Genomic DNA, 16,365 nt, shown 5'->3' with positions numbered 1-16,365 from the left:
GAGACCCTATAGGTTATTAGTAGTAGAATATGAGGAAGAATGATAGAATGTGAAATAACAGAATGTGATCACTTGAGTTCTTATTTGTCTATTCATTAAAAGAGTTGTTGCAATTCTTTCAGACTATATAAAACTGGAACCTGACCCCAGTCCCCTCTGCGTTCCCCTGTCACCTCCTTGGAATCTGGGGATTTTGCAGCTTTAAATCATTGGTTTATATCTTAAAATTGATTCTAACATTATAATAACCATAAGAACTTTAAAATAACATTTTGAACTAAATTTTAGAATTATTATTATAATAAGTGATATGATAAAGTAGCCCTTTCCTAAAAGATGCCCAAGAAATTCTCAATAGAGGATACTTGTGGGATTGCAGGGTGCAACTGTGAGGGAGATGACAGGTACTTTTTATTTTCTACCTTCTGTAGGGTTCTTTTCTTCCTTTCTTTATTTTTTATTTTTTAGCTATTATAATATGTAACTTTAATGATTAAATTTTGATTTAAACATTTTTTTCTTGAATTTGAAATGATATCTTCACTGATGGCTTTGTAGTCAAATGTTTTCCCCCAAATATAAGATTTTTCGATGATAAAATGACAGTGCATGACAAAATAGGTTTTAAAGTACAGAAAAGCAATTTATAGTAAATATTTACAGGAACAAACACATTCTGGAGTTTAGTATGTCTGTATTTTCATATGGCAATGACTCTGGACAAGGCACTTGTTTTTAAAGAAATCATTAGCCAAACAAAAGCACCGTTGGTTAATTTCTAAAGTGATCTTTCTGCTGTGGGTTTTATCTTAGCTATAAGCAGTTCTCAGCTCTGATCTCACATCAGAATTACTGGGGAATTTTAAAAAAAACATTCCCCAAGCCCCACTCCAGATCAACCAAATTGATTTCTGTGAGTGCAACCAGGCAAAAGTATTTTTAAAAAGCTTCACAGGTAAGTCCCACCTCTGGCCAGACTTGAGAACCTTAATCCACCAAAAATGATCTAGGTGGATTTAATGAATTCATAAACTGAGGTGAGCTATTTGTTATTTGACACTTGTCAGAGATTAATAAATTATGATATTTTACCTTCTCTTTTTTCCCTTTCCTTCTTCTTTGGTTTTCCTAACAAGGGCCCAGCAATGAAGGGGACCAGGCCAGAGGAGGGATCTGGAGACAGGAAGGAAGTGCAGAGGACACGCACAGACAGATGGAGGCTAGGACTTGCAGATTAAATTTCTTAGAAAGGCAGCAAAAATAAACAGGCACCCCCTCCCCACCAAGCAGAAGGATATTTTCTGCAACTAGTGTTTTGCTTTTGGGCAATGGGGTTAACTTGCATTATTTTAGGACATCTTAGGGAACAAACAGACATTTCTCTCAGAAGTGGATTTACTTAATCTTAACAAACCAGCCTTCATGCACTAGGTTTGTGTGCTTGGACCATGGCGTTTTTCAGGTTCAGTGATATATGTCCTGTAATTTCATGCAAACCCTCTTGATCTCTAGTCATTAGCCATGTTTATAGGGACTGGTACAGCCCAGCTCCCATTAACTCTTAAAAACTGGCCAGCCAGGATTCCCTTTCATGACAGGACTTCACACTAAGGATAAATTTTTGGAAGTAGAATAAAATTGACATAATAGGGCAGGATACAAAAATCAATAAACAAAAATCAGTTGCATTTCTACATACTAGCAATGATCAATCATAAAAGGAAATTAAAAAAACAATTCCATTTTCAATAGCATTGAAAAGAAAAAGTAGAAACAAATTTAACCAAGAACATGAACGATTTTTACAGCAAAAACTACAAAACATTATTAAAAGAAATGAAAGAAGAAAAGAAAGAAAAGAAATGAGAAAGCATCTTGTGTTTATGGACTAGAAGACAATATTGTTAAGAAAACTGTATTAACCAAAGCAATCTACAGATTCAATGCAATCTCTCTCAAAGTCTCAATGATGATTTTTGCAGAAATAGGGAACAAGAAGTCCTAAAATACATATGAGGACTCCCTAAAATTCATTTAGGGACTACTAAATAACCACAAAGATCTCAGAAAAGATGATCAAAGTTGGTAGTGAGAGAGTCAATTCCTAGGCAGGTTGATAAGAAGTCCGGGGGTCCCCAAGGAGAGAGGGGTTTGGAATTCTCAAGGAGGAGGAAAGGACAAACTTTTTTTTCCCTCTACATTCCTTAGGATTATATAACAATAATCTATCCTGCTTGAGGACAGTTTCTGGAAAAAACCTTCTGGCTAATCCTGTTATCTTAAAATGTAAATTATGGGAGTGGATCTAGTAAGGTCTTTACAACCTCCAGACATTCTTTTGATTCACTGTAATAACTAATTAAAAGTACATAACTTCATTGCTGACACTGGTGAGGAGGCACTCTCTGTCCCCCTTCTGATGTCTATGTCAGAAGCTTTCTCTCTTTTATACTTTAATAAAACTTTATTACACAAAAGCTCTGAGTGATCAAGCCTTGTCTCTGGCCCCGGATTGAATTCTTCTCCTCCAGAGGCCAAGAATCCCGGCGTCTTTCATGGTTCAGGAACAACCTTTCAGTAGTCTCACACTTCATGATTCTAAAACATAATACAAAGCTCCAATAAGCAAAACAGAGTAGGATGGTATAAAAGCAGACGTATAGACCAATGGACTAGAAGAGACAATGCAGAAATAAACACTTGCACACCAAAATGGCAAGATTAGAAAGACATAAGGAATCAATGATGAGCATTAAATATATATTTACCTATAGAACTAAGAGTAAATAAGGAAAATTATATTGGGTTGCCCAAAAAGTTTGTTCCCTAAGCTATTAAGGAAAAACCTGAAACTTTTTGGCCAACCCAATAGTATGCAAGACTAGGAGCTGACAACTATTAGAGCAGAACTATAATAAAATGCAGCCATGAAATTAAAAGACGCTTACTCCTTGGTAGGAAAGTTATGACCAAACTAGACAGCATATTAAAAAGCAGAGACATTACTTTGTCAACAAAGGTCCTTCTAGTCAAGGCTATGGTTTTTCCAGTGGTCATGTATGGATGTGAGAGTTGGACTGTGAAGAAAGCTGAGTGCCGAAGAATTGATGCTTTTGAACTGTGATGTTGGAGAAGACTCTTGAGAGTCCCTTGGACTCCAAGGAGATCCAACCAATCCATTCTAAAGGAGATCAATCCTAGGTGTTCATTGGTAGGACTGATATTGAAGCTGAAACTCCAATATTTTGGCCACCTGATGCTAAGAGCTGGCTCATTTGAATAAGACCCTGATGTTGGGAAAGATTGAGGGCAGGAGGAGAAGGGGATGACAGAGGATGAGATGGTTGGATGGCATCACCGACTGGATGGACAGGAGTTTGGGTAGACTCTGGGAATTGGTGATGGACAGGGAGGCCTGGCGTGCTGGGTTCATGGGGTCGCAAAGAGTTGGACATGACTGAGCGACTGAACTGACTGATAATAAAATGGATAATAGATGCAACAAAAGGAAAGTGCAAATGAAGAGACCAGGGAGCACTATGCAATATTTCATAGCAGATGCAAAGTAAATATTAGGCAAGAGGAAAAAAAGTTTTAAAGGTATCCTCTAAATCAATGAGGGATTCTTGACTCACGACAAAGGAAAATATCTGAGGAAACCTGAAGCTAACGTTTCAGAGTAGGAAGATGCCTGGAAAAAAAACCCAAACCAAAAAGCATCCTAAGGAGCATCCTGATTTTACACATTAGAAAACTGAGGCCCAGAGACAGTGAGTGACTCCGCAAGCTCCACAAAGCTAGCACCAGACCCAGGTCTAACACTTGGGTCTCACAATCTGGGACTCTCCACCACAGCACACGTCCTTTCTATTTAATTTTTTAAAAATAAGTAGCTGATTTGAACATTTTTAAGATTTCTCCAGAATATCCCATGATACCATTTCAAAATGTCTTCAAACTTGGATCTTCTGTGGGGAAGGTAAGGTAAGGTAAGTCACTTCAGTTGTGTCCGACTCTGTGCGACTCCATAGATGGCAGCCCACCAGGCTCCCCTGTCTGTGGGGAAAGAAGATACAGAAATGCTTTCACAGAGCTGGGTCTGGTTAGCCTCACAGCAGAGTTGGGTGGGGAATCCTGGTGTGAACCTTCCAGACTGTCTCTAATCTTAGGGCATTCTCTCTCCGCCTTTGATAGCTTCTTCCCCTCCTCTGCTTGCTGCTTGCCTCACCATGATCTAGTTGCCTCTCCCTTAAGTAGATATAGGTTATGTCTGTGCTCTGTGCTGTGCTCAGTCGTGTACACTTTGCAACCCCATGTACTGTATGTAGCCTGCCAGGCTCCTCAGTCCATGGGATTTTTCAGGCAAGAATACTGGAGTGGTTTGCCATTTTTTTTCTCCACAAGATCTTCCTGACCCAGGGATGAAAACCTAAAGCTGTGTCTTCTGTGTCTTCCACATTGCAGGCAGATTTTTCACCCACTGAACTGTCAGGGAGGCCCTAGATATAGATCATACTTGCACGTTTAAAAGTAACTCTGTTAGGTGCTATCCTAAGCGCTTTACCAGGCTTATCTCACTGAAGCCTTACATTCCTGAGGCAGATTTTGTGTCCCCATTTCAGAGACAAGAAAATACAGTAACAGAGATAAGTAACTTGCTCCAAATTTTGCAGCTAGAAAATAAGGGGTAGAGTTCTCAACTCCAGAATCCGCCTAATTTTAAGGACTACGTTATCCAGCCTGAACAAAATTGCACGTTATGCCCAATTCTGAAAGTGAGCACGTTTTTCGCGACACTTTGTCCGAAAACCAAAATTGCATTCATTTGGGGAATCTACTCGATTCGTTGCTGTTTTTGGTAGCCACATCAAAGAAAAAGACGATTAATTTTAAAGTCAACAGTTTTTCCAGTGTGTGGTCTTCTTTTGTGTATCGAGTGGTCTTCCAGGGGAAAACTTGAGAAAACACACTGAAGGCCACCAGCCTGGTGTGCGAGAAGGAGTTGGGGCGGGGCGAGGGAAGGGCTAAGTGGACCGGCGTCCCGCGCCCGGTTCCGCTCCGGATTCTCGGCTCGCGACCCCGGGAGGAGGGCAGGTGGGCGTGGCGGAAGGACCGCAGGTCCATTCCCAGTGCGCTATGCAAATGACATGCAAACCAGCGCGTGTGAGTCCGAGTCCGCAGTTTGAATCGGGATTCGGAGCGTTGGGCTCTGAGGGGCTCTCCCACTTGCTCGCGCTCTCGCTGGGCCGCTCACCCCTGCCCCGACCCGGACGCGCCTCTCCTGCTCCCAGTGCCGCCGGGTTGGCAGCCAGCAGCGCTTTGAGCGCTGAGCCCGCGCTGCGCGCCCGCGGGACGACCCTGCCGAGCGCTGTGCCTCGGCTCCCGGGCTGCCTTCGCTGCGCGGGTGAGTGAGCCCGCCCCACGCTTTTGTCCCGGCGCGGCCCCTGGGAGTCACTCCCCGAAGGCGGGGATCGCGAGGTCGGGACCCTGTATTGGGAGCTTGCTCCATGCTCCACTGTTGGAGAGGGGTTCCTGCGTGCGGCGGAGTTGGGCGCGGGGACGCATAAGGGGGCGACCCAGCACTTCCAAGCAGCCTCGGTTTTCTTTTGGAAGGTGAGGTGCCTGGGGACAGTGACGTCGTTGTCTCTATAGGGGTCATCCGAAAGGGATACCTTTGATTTGAGTGGTGCAAATAGCCGCTAGCCTGCAAGGAAGAAAGGTGGGCTCTTCTCCCAGCTCCCCAGCGCCCTGCAGGATGACTGGGGAACGACAGCTGCGGGGCGGGGGTGCCACGTGAAAGTCCTCCCTGTCTAAATGCAGCCCTGGAAGATATGGCAATGGGTGCAGCTCTGGGGTCCCAGACAAAATTGGGGCGCCAGGCGTTGCAGTCTTTCTCTCCCTCCCTGCTCCTCACTCAAGCCCCTCGCCTGCTGCTCTGCCTGTCTTCAGCCAGTTTTATGGTTGAAAGACTCTTGTTCTCAGATCATTGCGGTTGGAAAGTTTAGGCTAAACTAATTCCCAGGTGTTAGCTGTCAGTGGTTAAGGCAGAACTCCTCCATGGAACTTGTGGCTGCTTACACTCCTCAAGACCCAAAGGACTGAACTTCTAGGAGTGGTGTTGCAGATGTGAAGATGGCTGGTGGGGAGAGTTTTTCAAGCATTTGTTGTCGTTGAGGGGTGAGGAGGGCACATCCTCTAGATAGTAACCTGAAGTAGAAAGACCCAGCTGCTTTGCTGCCTAGCAAGGGTAAAAATAACCATTGCAATGGAAGGAGCTGGGGGGAAGTGGGGGCACACCCAGGCAGTGGGAATAGTACCAGGCCTCAGGCCACTGGTTTCTACCATCCCTCCTCTCCCTGAGTGCAAAGAACAGAGTATGTGAAATCTCCACTTGCCACCCACCCCACAACCTGACTAGTGCTGTGTCCCCTTTCCACCTGGGGCTGTGGGTTCCTCCCTGTTTTAGTGCAGTCATTTGTCAAAATGCACAGCTGGTCAAGAAGTTATTTGTAAATGGTGGGTTTGAGAGGACTGTTTAGGGGACCCTTCACCCTTTAAAGTGTGGGGGATCCACAGATCCAACAAAGTCTCTGGGGGAAGGGCTTCCCTGGTGGCTCAGAGGGTGAAGAGTCCCTCTTGCAAAGCGGGACACTTGGGTTCGGATCCGTGGGTTGGGAAGATTCCCTGGAGTAGGGCATGACAACCCACTCTAGTATTCTTGCCTGGAGAATCCCCATAGACAGAGGAGCCTGGTGGGCTACAGTCCATGGGGTCACAGAGAGTCAGACACGACTGAGCGACTAAGCACAGGGGGAATGGTAGGTGCTTCTGGTAACCTTACTGGCCACCTAAAAGGCATCTCAGGTTGTAGTAAAATAGTTTTGTTTTCTCCTCACTTTATTTCCCTCTTCCCCTCCATCTCTTTATTTTGTCTTAAATTCTCAACCCCCTTGCGTTTTCTCTTTGGTGATCCTGTCTTAGTCTCTTTCCCTTCCCTGCATACTGCAGCCATGTGGAAGGTGACGCTGCTGGCACCACAGTGCCCTGGGCTGGTATGGAATGTTCCTTCTCAATGCCCAGAGTGAGGTGGGCCTTTTGTCTTCCATCCTGACTGGGCTAAGAGCCTTCAGCCAGAGCAAGTGGGAGCCTGGGCACTGGGTCCTGGCAGACAGGGGTGGGGTGGCTGGATGCTGGCTACTGGACTGGGTAATGGGTACCCTGGGGACTTGCACAAGAGCCTTTTCACCAGGATGTGCATATCTGTTCCCTCACTCATGATGCACAAAGATGCTGGTCCTCAGGCACTACTAGGCATGAACCTGGAAAACTGCTCCAGGTGGCAAAGGATTTGTGTATTTGGTTTATTTTGTGTAGTATCTAACTAACTGAGGAGGGGGGAGCTGGGGTTAGGAGAGAGGCCCTTGCAGAGCCAAAGGTGAGAGAGGAGTTTTAATGGTAGCGGGGGGAGGGCGGTCTGACTCAGCCTCAGTGGAATAGATTGTGAATGCTCTGGGATCACCATGGCCTCAGTATCTATAAGATTGCCCTCTTGCTTCACACACATCCCTCCCTCCCCCCAAAAAATATGAATCTGAGTCTGTGAAACGGAACTAGTTGATTTATTGGCACTTTGTCTTTTAAGAGATTCAAGAGGTGGCAATTTGAGAATGCAGCCCTGCCCCGGTAGGGGTTCAGAGACCCAATGAACATGTGGACTCTTACTTAGTATCTTTCTGAAAACACTTCTTGGTGCTCTGGAAATATACACCAGGGCCCCTTGGCAGCCTGACTGCCCTTCCCCCAGTTCAAGCCAACACACTCTGATTGGGAAATTGTTCATTCTTATAAGCTTCCTGTCCTATCCTTTCTGTAATTGTGGAGAATTTTAGAGAAACACCCTTAGAAAGTAAACTTTCCCAACACAAGATGTTATCCTCTCCCAACCTGACTATTGTGTCCTTCTCCTCTGAACCCCAGGGAGTGTACCCAGGGGGCACGAGGTAGGACCATTTGCATGGAAAGCATACAAGTGGTGGCCTGGGGCTGGGAGTCCAGAGAGCAGCGCAGATGTCCCTGGAACAGGCTCCTGTGCCGTGTGACGTCTGCCCCCTTCCTTCCACTCCCCCAGCCTCCTGCTCCACAAGCACAGAAAGGTGACTGTGCGGGCTGGGGTCTGCTGTGTGAGTCACTCACCTCGCCCACCTGTGCCCTTCTGCAGAATTCCCTTGTCTGTCTGTTGAGTTCTGGCTTCACACTTCTCCATTTGTTTTAAGCCAGCAGGTTGAGCACCTGTAGCTCTTACAGCCTGAAGGTGGGTGGACCTCGGGGACTGTCACTACGGCTGCAGATGTAGCCCTCCTGCCGTGTCAGATGCTCCTGCTTGTCGGGGCCGTGGCCCTTGTGAAACGGGGCTGGGACAGGAGCAGAGCCTGGAGGAAGGCCTCCCTGTTTGCTGCTCGTGGGGCTAGGGCTGGACTTCCAGAGGCTCACACTGTCCTCCTGCTCACTGTCCCTTGTGTCTGAGGGCGAATGCTTGTGAGGGACACCCTGCAAGGGAGCTGTGGGAATTTCCATATAGATCTGGCTTCTCGAATATCCCAGTGCTGTCCCCTCCCCCCGCAGTTGCTGCTTTTGTCCCCCTTTCTCCTCTCCCCTCTTCTTTTGGGTCCTGGGTACAGAGCCCTCTGGAGAACAAAAGAAAGGGGTTGAGGAAAGGATCTCCTTTTCTTTCAGATCTGCTGCTTAATTTCCACCTGCTTCCCCTGACTCTGGGCCCCCAGATTGGATGGATGCTAATTTGTGAATGCAAGACTCTATGAGTTAGTTCACATAATCTTTCAGGAACCAAAATGCTTCACAGTTGAGCTTTCATCATCGAGGATGCTGTTTATCTGTTTTGTTTTCAGAGGTTGATATTTCTGTTGCAGAGCAGATCCCCTTAGGAGAGAGAGGAGCATGAGGGTAGAGTAGGCTCTTTGGAGTTAAGCTTGGGCTCAGAGCATCCTGTTCACTCACTGGCTGGCTGTTCTTGGGTATGGTATTTAACATCTGTGGGCTGAGTGCAGTTCCCTCGTCGTGAGGGTGTTTATATAAATGAAGTGAATGTGTGACTATAAAGAGGTATAAAAGAAGGAATAGCTATTATTCTATATATTGAATATTGTTCCCTAGGTCTATGGAATGACCTATACCTCAGCCAACAAGCGTGAATGACAGACCTCCTCTCCATCTAGCCCTGTGGAGGATTATACAAGGAAGGTACTATGCCCAAGGGACTTTGGGTTTTATGGGGAAACAGCGAACATGAATGCAGTATGTAATTAGAAAAGAGGGGTTAGTTCTGTGGTTCAGACTCAATTAGAAGAATTTTGGGTAGCAAAAAATTCAGAGGCTGACGTGACGAGGAAAGGCCGCAAAGCTTTTCCTCAGGGAGCAGGAGAGAGGGTGGTTTCTGGCCTGGAGAGAGGAAGGTGGGAATACATGTTTCTTGTCTCCAAAAGCTCTCCTCTCCTCCTTTGTTAGAACCTGGTGAAGAACCTTTGGCCCTGTGGTGAGCTCTCAACCATGCAGAACAGCTTGTCCTGAGATTTATTTGGGGGGAGTTTTCCCTCTGCTGCCCAGAATGTTCCTGGAACAATTTTGTTTTTACTTTATCCTGGGTCAAAAATTATAAGAAGCAAATCTACAGCCAGAGTGAAAGCCCATCCCACAAAGACTTCTGGGCTCCCAGGGCTCCGTGTTCTTTCCTCATGCTTCATTTCTGTCAGCCCACCTGCCAGCTGCATCATAGTGAGGTGGAAACCCTAGTCTAGGAGGCCAAGACGTTGGGTACAGAACTGAAAACAGCCAGAGTTCTTATCTCTTCATTCTGATGGAGGACGGTGATGGGCTGGGAAGGCCTGACTTTGACCAAAGTGAAAGTGAAAGTGTTAGTTGCTCAGTCATCCCTGACTTTGTGACCCCATGGACTGTAGCCTGCAAAGCTCCTCTGTCCATGGAATTCTTCAGGCCAAAACACTGGAGTGGGTAGCAATTCCCTTCTCCAGAGGATCTTCCCAACCCAGGAATTGAACCTGGGTCTTCTACATAGCAGGCAGAGAAATGGATGTAAATTGGTTCTCTCATCTGTCCTTCTGGTTCCCCAGAGTCTTTGAAGGCTGTCTCCTTTAGTCTGAGAGTGCCCTGGGAAGCAGGTTCCTTCCTTATCTGGCCCGACTCTGCCATCACTGCCATATGCCTGCTGCCAAGGCCCCAGAGTACCCTGTGTCTGCCCACGCAGCTCTCCCTGACCCCTGAAATCCCAACCCCCATCCCACCCAGTACCCAGAGTTGACACCTGGGGCTGGACCTGCCTTGACTCTGGAATGCACCATCCTTTGCAGGAATTTTCACCCCATGAACTGAACATGGAAGCTCTTGCCAGTCTCTACTGACCTTGGAAGGAAAGACTCTTCTCCATTGCCTGGGATGGACTAGGTAGAGGCTATGTGAAAAACCAGGAAGAGGCTGTGGTTTGGAGCTGTGTGGCACAGCTCCAGTGCTGTCCAGGTCTCTGCAAACACATATTTTACTGGAGAGGGGACCTTTTCTCTGCTTGCCTGAGGAACTGTGGGCAGATGAACAAGTGCTTGGTAACCTTTACTTGCGATGGAGTCATAAGTTGTGGTGTCACACTAGGCCATGAGCTCCTGAGGGTAAAGGCCATGGTTTATCTCCACGTCCTTGCTCTTAGTCCAGTAAGTAGTCTTAGTATCTGACACGCCATGGTGCCCGGTCGTCTGTGCTCAAGGCCTGGCTGGTGGGTGAGTTGGAGTGTTCAAGAAAGATCCTCAGGCATCTCCCCTCTGCTGCTCCAGGAGAAGGTACTTTCCCTTATTTGCCTCGCTCCTCCAAAATGTCTTCTTTCTGGTTAGGCATAACTGTTGTGTTTTTCTCCTGAACTCTGTGCATGTTTCCTGTCGAGTACTCAGCCCAACCAGAGAACATGCCTAAAATGCACCTGTTCCTACTGTTCCCCCTCATTCAGGTTAAGTTCTCATTCCACATTTTCGTTTTCATGTCAGCAGAGCATTTCCATAGTCACTTGGTTGGTAACACTGAGGAAGTGGACATGTTCAGGAGAAGACGACAGGCTGTTTCAGTGTACCTGTAACTGGCCTCTTACTACTACGGAAGCTTGTCTTCACGTTCACAGTAGGGCCTCATGCTGGGCATGAGACATTTAATGTAGATACTACTGATTCTACCCCACAGCATTTCAACTGAAGTGTTTTAGGGAGTCCAGGCTTTTTGTTGTGACTGGGCAGCCACCTCGGGCACAAGCTGGTTGCAGATGACCACAGCTGCTCAGCCCTTCTTCCTGTGGTTCCCCCCTCTACAGGTTATCCCAGGCAGAGAGAATCCCTGGGTTTTACTTTCATATTGCTATTGCTCGTGACCAGACCTTCACTACCTCACACTTGGACTATTAACTGTGGCACAAATACATTTTACACTTGACTGCTTTGTTAATCTTAAAGCCCAATCTGGCTGTGTCACTCCACCTTTAGAAACCCTCTGTGGCTCCCTGCTTCTCACAGGAGACCCTTAACCTGAAGCGCAAGGGCCTCTGTAATCTGACCTCCAAGGCAATGGAACTTGTTAATTTATTGTCCCTAAACCCAGTGTGCACTTTCCTGTCTCTCTGCCTATGTGAGCTTATCCTCTCCTGAAATATTCTTCACTTTCCTCCTTGATTGACAAGTCCTTCTATCCTTAAATATTTGTTCAAGGAATGATTAAGTTCCTAATACACGTCAGACACCGTCCCAAAATGGAGACTGCCTTAGACCTCCTGAGTTTCACTTCAGCTTCAAGTTCTCTTCCTCATTTGAACTTCTGTAGAGACTTTGAATTGGTCCCTGTAAATTCTTTTGATTGTGACAAGTCATACATTATTTTGAAAAGTTTACATGTTTAGTTTTATTTATGCTAAAATTTTTACATGTACAACTACCTTGAAAAAATTTCAGAGGGAAGACATGCCTAAAGCTTTTATTTCCTAGTAGCAGTCTTTCAGCTCAGTTCAGTTCAGTTGCTCAGTCGTGCCCAACTCTTTGCGACCCCATGGATTGCAGCACGCCAGGCCTCACTGTCCATCACCAACTCCCAGAGTCTACCCAAACCCACATCCATCAAGTTGGTGATGCCATCCAACCATCTCATCCTCTGTCGTCCCCTTCTCCTCCTGCCCTCAATCTTTCCCAGCATCAGGGTCTTTTCAAATGAGTCTGGTCTTTTCAAATGAGTCAGCTCTTTGCATCAGGTGGCCAAAGTATTGGAGTTTCAGCTTCAACATCAGTCCTCCCAATGAACACCCAGGACTGATCTCCTTTAGGATGGACTGGTTGGACCTCCTTGCAGTCCAAGGGACTCTCAAGAGTCTTCTCCAACACCACAGTTCAAAAGCATCAATTCTTCAGTGCTCAGCTTTCTTTATAGTCCAACTCTCACATCCATACATGACTCCTGGAAAAACCATGAGAAACGCTGGGCTGGAGGAAGCACAAGCTGGAATCAAGATTGCTGGGAGAAATATTGATAACCTCAGATATGCAGATAACACCACCCTTATGGCAGAAAGTGAAGAAGAACTAAAGAGCCTCTTGATAAAAGTGAAAGAGGAGAGTGAAAAAGTTGGCTTAAAGCTCAACATTCAGAAAACTAAGATCATGGCATCCAGTCCCATCACTTCATGGGAAATAGATGGGGAACGATGGAAACAGTGACAGAGGCGGACCTTTGTTGATAAAGTGATGCCTCTGCTTTTGAATATGCTATCTAGGTTGGTCATAACTTGCCTTCCAAGGAGTAAGGATCTTTTAATTTCATGGCTGCAGTCACCATCTGCAGTGATTTTGGAGCCCCCCAAAATAAAGTCTGACACTGTTTCCATAGTTCCCCATCTATTTCCCATGAAGTGATGGGACCAAATGCCATGATCTTTGTTTTCTGAATGTTGAGCTTTAAGCCAACTTTTTCACTCTCCTCTTTCACTTTCATCAAGAGGCTCTTTAGTTCCTCTTCACTTTCTGCCATAAGGGTGGTGTCATCTGCATATCTGAGGTTATTGATATTTCTCCCTGCAATCTTGATTCCAGCTTGTGCTTCTTCCAGCCCAGTGTTTCTCATGATGTACTCTGCATATAAGTTAAATAAGCAGGGTGACAATATACAGCCTTGACGTACTCCTTTTCCTATTTGGAACCAGTCTGTTGTTCCATGTCCAGTTCTAACTTGCTTCCTGACCTGCATACAGGTTTCTCAAGAGGCAGGTCAGGTGGTCTGATATTCCTATCTCTTTCAGAATTTTCCACAGTTTCTTGTGATCCACACAGTCAAAGGCTTTGGCATAGTCAATAAAGCAGAAATAGATGTTTTTCTGGAACTCTCTTGCTTTTTCGATGATCCAGTGGATGTTGGCATGTTGGCATGTTGATCTCTGGTTCCTCTGCCTTTTCTAAAACCAGCTTGAACATCTGGAAGTTCACGGTTCATGTATTGCTGAAGCAGTCTTTCAGAACCCACTAATAACAAAATTCCTTTGGGAGCGTTGTTGGCAAAATAAACCATGCCTCCCAGTCCCTGGCCTAGACTTGGGTGGGGTCAGGGAATCTCTTGTTTTTACAGGGCTCCCCAGGTGTTTACAGTATCAGCCAGAATTGAGAATCAATCTTCAATGCTTTTTTACTAGGTAATTATTTCTTTGATTTGTGTATTAGGAAGGAATCTTCAAAATTAGCAGAAACCAATTCAGCTAGTTGAAGAGAAAAAAAAAATGGTAATAGTTGTATAATGAAAAGAGATAACATTCTCATATTTTCTTGATTTCAAGTTACCATAGGCTATAAGATTTACATCACTTTCCAGATTCTTGGGGAAAAAACACTTCCTTTAATATATACAACTTTAGACAAAGTTTCAATGTGGTTTTAATCATACTGTCTTTCTTCAGTATTATCATAATCAAAGTATTCAGATCCTTCTGAATTGTGTTTTTCTATCAGAGTTATACAAGACTTCAAGATAAAATGCTATTTTGATCATCTGTGCTCATGATTTTTTAATGTTGAGCCATCCTTGAATTATTTTTTTTATTTTATTTTATTTAACTTTACAATATTGATTGGTTTTGCCATATATCAAAATGAATCTGCCACAGGTGTGGGCCTGTGTGTCAGCCCCTTTAGGATCAACAGAATAATTCTGAGGAATATTAAAGAATACCAGGGTTTTATCTACATTTCCTTTAGTTTATACTTTTAGTTCTGGTTTTTCTATAAGAAAATAACATTGCTAAAAGTTAAATATCTTTTTCTGAAAGTTAACTGGAAGCTTTGAAAAAATTATTCAGTACCCAACTTATCACATGTTGCATGTGAATTAGTAGCACCAACTTTCCCTACCTTTGAAAAGTATGCTTTATTTTGATAAATGTAGCAGTTTCTGTTGTCTTTTGATTCCATTGCTTGACAAGTGGTAGACATTGTTTTAGTTACACAATAACTTTTCTTTCCAATGTTGCATCATTATGGAATCTTTTTTAAAACTTTTTTTCACATTAGAAAAACCAAAGTATGATTTTTCTAAATTTTTCTATTTTTTCATACAGTAAAATTCAGTTATTTTAGTGTACAACTTTGCGTTTTGACAAACATAGTCATGTAAGTATTACCATAATCAAGATACAGAATATTTCCCTCACTTCTAAAAATTGCCTTGTGCACTGTCCTGGTCAAGTCTTCTACCACCTGAAGACCTTAAATAGGAATCGCTGATCTGATTTCTGTGCCTATGACTGTGCCTCTCTCAGAATGTCTTATGGTATGTGGCATTTTAAGTTTATCTCCTTTCATTTAGTGCAATGTCTTGGAGACTTATCTATGTTGTTGGGTATACCAGTAGGTCATTCCTTTTTGCTGCTGAGGGTTATGTCATTGTATGTGTTCTCTATTTGCCAGTTGAGGGATATTTGGGCTGTTTCCAGAATGGGGTGATAATGAATAATTCACTATGAGTATTTGTATACATGTTTTTATGTCAACATAGATATTTACACAAGTGAAATGAAAATCTAGGAAGGGATTGCTGGGTGGTATAGAAAAAAGAAAAAAAAAAGTATCTCCAATGCTTTCTTTAAGATGTTTATAGTTTTAGGTTTTACATTTAGGTCTAATCCATTTTGAGTTTTTTTTCCACATGGTGTAAGGTATAGGTAAAGGTTCTTTTTTGCATACAGACATCCGATTACTCCAACACTGTTGTGAAAAGATTATCCTTTCCCTCCTGAATTGCCTTTGTATCTTTGTTGGAAATCAGTTGAGAATGTATGTGTGCGTCTGTTTCTGACTGTTCTGTTCCATTGGTTTATGTGTATATCCTTTCAGCAATACTACACTGTCTTTTTGAAAATTAATTAATCAATTATTTTGGCTGTGTTAAATCTTAGTTGTGGCACAGGGGATCTTCGTTGAGTCATGTGGGATTTTTCACTGTGGTGCACGGATCTCTAGTTGTGGTGTGGAAGTTGTGGTGTGTGGGCTCTCTAGTTGTGGCATGTGGGCTCCAGAGCATGTGGGATCAGTAGTTGCGGCATGCAGACTCTCTAGTTGAATACTACACTGTCTTGATTATTGTAGCTTTGAGTTTTGATGGGAGAAATATCAATAACCTCAGATACTCAGATATCATCACCCTTATGGCAGAAAGCAAAGAAGAACTAAAGAGCCTCTTAATGAAAGTGAAAGAGAAGAGTGAAAAAGTTGGCTTAAAACTCAACATTCAAAAAACTAAAATCATGGCATCTGGTCCCATCACTTCATGGCAAATAGATGGGGAAACGATGGAAACAGTGACAGACTTTATTTTGGAGGGCTCCAAAATCACTGCAGATGGTGACTGTAGCCATGAAATTAAAAGATGCTTGCTCCTTGGAAGAAAAGCTATGACAAACCTAGACAGCACATTAAAAAGCAGAGACATTACTTTGCCGACAAAGGTCCATCTAGTTAAAGCTGTGGTTTTTCCAGTGTGGATGTCAGAGTTGGGCCATAAAGAAAGCTGAATGCCAAAGAATTGATGCTTTTAAACTGTGGTGTTGGAGAAAACTCTTGAGAGTCTCTTGGACTGCAAGGAGATCAAACCAGCCCATCCTAAAGGAAATCAGTCCTGGGTGTTCATTGGAAGGACTGATGCTGAAGCTGAAATTCCAATACTTTGGCCACCTGATGTGAAGAATTGACTCATTGGAAAAGACTCTGATGCTGGGAAAGATTGAGGGCAGGAGAAGGGGCCGACAGAGGAAAAGACGGTTGGATGACATCACTG

At 44.3% G+C, this 16,365-nt stretch overlaps 1 protein-coding gene across 1 annotated transcript in view; it reads left to right on the top strand.

The window, feature by feature from the left end:
- Positions 1–5,189: 5,189 nt before the first annotated feature.
- Positions 5,190–16,365, top strand: part of MYLK (myosin light chain kinase) — a 279,518-nt gene continuing 268,342 nt past the window's right edge. Inside the window, exon 1 of the mRNA XM_059888917.1 lies at positions 5,190–5,404. The gene's annotated coding sequence lies outside the window, so the exon portion shown is untranslated. The remainder of the gene's footprint in view (positions 5,405–16,365) is intronic.

The sequence above is a fragment of the Bos taurus genome, chromosome 1, assembly GCF_002263795.3.
Source record: "Bos taurus isolate L1 Dominette 01449 registration number 42190680 breed Hereford chromosome 1, ARS-UCD2.0, whole genome shotgun sequence".
In the NCBI taxonomy this organism is placed as follows: Eukaryota; Metazoa; Chordata; class Mammalia; order Artiodactyla; family Bovidae; genus Bos; species Bos taurus.
Note: the sequence above shows the minus strand (reverse complement) of the source record. Positions and strands in the feature narration are given on the sequence as shown.